Here is a 5,564-nt window from a genome sequence, read left to right as displayed (position 1 = left end):
GGTCTGTTTTTTCATGCTTTTCTTTTCTTTTTAATGAAATTTTTTTTACATTAGGACATTTTATGTGACAACTGCCAAAAAAGTATTTTTAAGAATTTAAGTGAAATAAACACATTCCTCTTCGGTAAAGCCTAGTTGTATGCTTACATTTGTAATTTAAGACTTTGATTGTAAGCCTGTGTTGAAACACACTAAAGAACTGGTTTCTTTGGTGTTTTTATATTAGTGGTTGTTGAGGGGAAATACACAAGTATGTAGGATCTTTGAGCAGTTAACTCTAATCCTCATTCTTGACGACTGAGAGTAATGAGGTAGACTTTTGAAAAATAATGTTTGAAATTCAATGCTCTGGGGCCCCTGAAAGCCAGTAAAAATGTTAGATTCAAATAATAGATGAATTAAGTAAAGGAGGGTAGTATAAAGGAGAAGACCTTACTCTGAGTCCCAGGAGATCTGAATTCAAGTTCTGGCTCTGCCATTGATTTCCTGTGTGACCTTGTGTTGCCCTCTGGACTACCTCCCAGTCTATAAAGTTGAGGGGGTGTGACCAAATGGCTTCTGACAGGAAGGTCTGAAGAAAAAAATGGGCTTTGCGCAAAGGCTGAAACATGTAGGTTTCCACTGACAGGTGAGCAAGGTATAGTTTGTTATCAAGACAGGTGAGCTAAGGAGGAATGACATGTGAAAAGCTGGGCTGGCGGGGGAGGGGTGTGGGTACATACTGCCTGAGGTCAGCTCAGCTTTTTTTGCGGAAGATGGAAATTTGCTCTGTTCTTACAGATCTTAAAGGGATTTGGGGGAGGGGTAAGACTGCAGTCTTCATGCAGTGGCTCAACAATTTAATACATGTGCGACTACATTGTCAATTTTTGTAGTGGAAGACTTGAGAATTGTTTTGGTAACGCTTAGCTATAAGCAACTGGAGTGAGTGTTTTTACACATGTAAAAGCAGTGTTAAAGATTGGAAACTAATCTGAATTTGTGTCATTTTACTGTCAATGGAGCCCCCAAATCATGTACTTTACGTTAAAGTCCCCTCTAGGCTTTAGAGTGGAGTTTGCTTTTTGCAAACAGCAAAAAAGACAAACCAGCCCTTGGGTGCTCATAGGAACTAGTAGGGAAGAGAAGACACATGGGAATGATATTTACCAAGACCTAGAACAAGTGGTCCAGTAAGTGTTAGAGTAATTTAGAGGTAGGAAAGGTAGCTTTCAACTGGGAGGATTAGGGAAGTTTCCTAGAAAGGAAAGTATTTGAGACACACATGCGGATGTGAGTAGAGTTTAGAAATAGAAATGGAGAAAGGAGGGAGGAACATGATGGACAGAGCTCAGAGGTAGGGAGTTGTGTACGCTTGGCTTCAAATAGGCAAATTTGACTAGAGAATGAGGAGGAAGAAGAGGAATGGCACGTGAGACTGGAGCAGTGATTTGGGACCTTATTCCAAGGGGGCCTGAACGGCAGACCTTTCTTTTGCATTCACTTTGCAAAATGTCAGTTTGACCTACTACCTGCGGCCAGTGAGGATTCTAGGGAACCATCAAACCAGCTTTTCATTTCTATCATGCTTTTTCTTGTTTTAAAGTTACATTTTCCAGAAGCTTGTGACATTCAGACCTCTGGGAGGGCCTTGAGGCTTAGCTGCTCTTAATATTTATTTATTTACTTACTTATTTATGGCTGTGTTAGGTCTTCGTTGCTGCGCGTGCGCTTTCTCTAGTTATGGCGAGCAGGGGGTACTCTTTGTTGCGGTGCGCAGGCTTCTCATTGCGGTGGCTTCTCGTTGCGGAGCATGGGCTCTAGGCGCGCGGGCTTCAGTAGTTGCACCACGCAGGCTCAGTAGTTGTGGCTCATGGGCTCTAGGGCACAGCCTCGGTAGTTGCGGCGCATATGGCTTAGTTGCTCCGTGGCATGTGGGATCTTCCCAGACCAGGACTTGAACCCATGTCCCCTGCATTGGCAGGCGGATTCTTAACCACTGCGCTACTAGGGAAGTCCCTGGCTTAGCTGCTCTTGACTAAAGACTATTTTAAACTTCTTGAGGAGCAGGATTTTTGGTGATAAGGTCACAGAGCAGACCATATTTCTGGAGTTAATTCCCATCTGAAGGAGACGTTCATTGAGTGGGTTTGCTCCCAGCTTTTGCAGTGAATGTTTAAGTTACAAAAGTCTGAGCTGGGTGGGAGCTGTGATGGGCTGGATAACTGGTCCCTACTTGCTCCTTCCTGCAGGGTGGGGAGAGGGGTCTCTTCCACACACACCTGCCCTCCAGCCAGAGTAATGGCCCTGTTCCTGTGTGATATGTTGCCATGCATTTGAAGCATTCGTCTTTTAAAAATAAAAGGGCTAGAACTATTGCTCACTGTAGATATGGGGAAACTGAGGCACAGGAAAGAGTCAAGGACTGGCCCAAGGTTTCCTGGTGAAGTAGTGAAAGAACCTGGCCCTGCTTTCAACTTTGCTCTTACCTTTAGTTTACTCTTGCTTTAGGCATCCAGGCCCTGAAGGGTGACTGACACTTCTGATGGAAATGCAGAGCACCTTGTGTAAGATGCTAGCCCTCACTCCTCATCACCACTACCAGGAGTCCTAACTAGGACACATGTGAGCAGAGTTACAGCAGAGTCAATGGTTTCCATTTCTGGCATTCCTATTTGGGCTACACCACCCTCCCATCAGAGAAGGGTGAGACAGAACCACAGAGGTGGTTCTATCCCTAGGCTATGAACTTCCCTTTTCTCCAGCCCTGTCAAGTTGTGCTGACATCAATTTTAATGAGACTGGTGATACCACTGTGTTGACAGTTTGAAAGAGAGTCAAGTTACCAGCTGACTTAAGCTTCAGCTGCCAAACAGTTGCTCTAGAGGAAAGCCACCAAGATTGAAGCAAGTGTTGAAGTTCTTCCTAGAGCCAATTAGGTCAGCTTCGTAATCTCTGACCAAGTATTTTATAACTTGTCCCAGAGGTGTCAGAAGGACATACAGAGAAAAGAAAATGACCCTTAGAGTTACTCTGTCTGATTAAGGGGTCTTGACCCAGGTCAGCGTGTGTGTTCGTTACAATGTCACCCCACCCCAACCCTTGGGAAGAGGAGTGGAGGTGTGGTGAGGGAGGCCTCAGAGAGAACCCAGAGACCTGTTCTAGCCCCAGCCTGGCCACTAGCTGGTATTTGACCCTCCTGAGTCACCTCCCTTCTGTGAACCTTCAGTTCCTCGACTGAAAATATGGGGCCCAAGCTTAAGTAAGCTTGCAGCTCTGATCCAGCTATACAAATCGGAATGGGAGTATATTCCAAGTTCTAACCAGCAGTAGACGTGCTAGTAGTTAGTTACATGCCGTTACTCCCACTTACCCCGCCCTCCTGAGGAGTTAGGTAAGGGTTTGGGCTAGTGGAAAATGTCAGAGCTGTGCCTTAGGCTGGTGGAGTAGAAAGGGGTAGACCTGTAGCAAGAGATCATTGAGGAGGCTGTTACAGTTACCTGGACAAGGCTGGATGAGGGCTGCACCCCCAAGACTGACGGTGAATGAGGTGTCATCCAAAAACTGCAACAGGAATACTAGTAAATCTGTTACGCTAGTCAGACTAATCAGTCTGGAAGACTGAATTACAGACTCAGCATGAGCAGGATGTATACCTGCCCCTAGGGGGGCACTAATGCTCTGAATCAGAGGGAGGGAGCTAAACTGTAATCCTCATTTCACGGACGTGAAAACTGAAGGATTAGAGGTGAAGTGCTTCTAAAGTCACGTAGCCAGTGAATAGCCAGCCTGTTCCAACCCAGCTCTGCCCGAATTCAGTTTCTGCTGTTTGCCAAATGCTCCTCCTTAGGGCTGTCTGGCTCCTGGCTCTGTTCTAATGAGAAAGTTAGTGGACCTATTTCTTTCTTCTCCGGAGCAAAGTAGATGTTGGCTAACAAGACCCTGAGGCTCAGGACAGAGTGAAGACAGAGTGAGAACAGAGCTAGTTTTTAGAATTAGAACCATGAAATGCTTTAAGGGTTCAGGCAAACAGTGGGCACTCTATAAATACAACTACCACTCTTAATCATAATAATTTCACATTGTGAGAGGCAGCCCTGCCATATACCATCTTAGTGAACTGGCAAAAGACCCTTTGCTTCTTGGGACTCAGTTTTCCATTTATAAATTGGGGGTGCCCTGGGCACGCTGTGGTAAGCTAATGAGTGTGAGAGTGCTGGTCACTGTGAGGGGTGATGTGGAGAACTGCTGGGAACAGCCTACACCATGGGCTTCTCTCAGTGGCCGACTAGGCTAGCACGCGTGCAGCCGGGGTTCTGCACAGCTGAGCACCTGGTAGCTGCTGCAGCAGCAGCAGGAGGTGGGTGAGAGGTGGGCATCTGAGCAGAGTGGGTGACCTGGCACTGGGGGAGTCTGGGAGTGGGTGACATGGACTCTGGGGAAGCGAGTAGTCCGCAGGATCCCAGCCAGCCCCTGGGGATAGGAATTCCTGTCAGGCCCTTGGCTTTGTCCATACCAGTGCTGGGTCAGGGCCCTACCTTGTCCCTGATCTGCCATTAGGTTTCACTCCTGCTGGGACATCAGCCCATTGCTTCCCTGTTTCTGTAGCCACCTGGTTCTCCCCACAGCTACCTGTCCAAATCCTACCTGCAACCACTCTGCCAAGCTCAGGCCTGACCAGCTCCAGTCTGACCCGTCCTGAGCCCCACCTCTGACAAAAGAATGATGGCCCCCAGTGTGTCCATACCATGCTACACTTCGCATAGCTCACATCCATTATCTTGTTCAAGGGAGGCAGTGTGAGGATTCTGACACCATCTTTCAAATGAGGGAATTGAGGCTCAGGATGACTGTTGCAAGGCCCCAGAGGGCAGAGCAAGCTCGACTTCTCTCCCTGCCTTGTGCTAATCCCGGGGTAAAGGCCAGGGATGAGCCAGTAACAGTAGACTATTCCACTGGACTTGGGAGAAGCTCATCTCAGAGGATCCCTCTGTGGATGGGAACTTCTGATACCCAGAGCACTCCACAGTGCGGGTGCTTCGGCAGGAGGAAGAGGGAAATGGAAGAAATGAGGCTGAGGAAATCCAAGTTCCCACATCAAAGGCCACTTGAGGCCCCTCAGTGTTTCACCCAGGACCTGTCCTCCTTATGTTGCTCAAGGGATCTCCCCACAGCCTGGTTCTCCTGATGCAGCTCAGGAACTTTCAGTGACTTTCCAGTGCCCCACCGCCCCCACCAAGTGCACACACAGACAACATCCCAAATCACCCTATCAGCCTACTTCCTGCGCCCAGTCTCCATATGCCCTACCTGGCCATCCGAGCATTCCTGTGTGTTTCACCTTGCTCGTGCTGCCTCCTCTGTCTGCACTCTTCCTCCATCTGCATAAGCCAACCATCCCAGTCTTCAAGAACCAGTGCAAAGGCATTAGCCTCCCCAGCAGGCCAGCAGACAGGAAACTTCCCTCCCTGGGTTCCTCATTCAGTGACTTTGATGACTCGTTCTCATGGCCCTAGCACTGGCTGCTCTGCTCCCTGTCTTGTCTCCCCTGCCAGAGTGAGTGCTCGGGGCCATGGGCCTGAGTC

The sequence above is a fragment of the Physeter macrocephalus genome, chromosome 9 (genome assembly GCF_002837175.3).
Source record: "Physeter macrocephalus isolate SW-GA chromosome 9, ASM283717v5, whole genome shotgun sequence".
Lineage (NCBI taxonomy): Eukaryota > Metazoa > Chordata > Mammalia > Artiodactyla > Physeteridae > Physeter > Physeter macrocephalus.
This window is presented reverse-complemented; position numbering follows the sequence as displayed.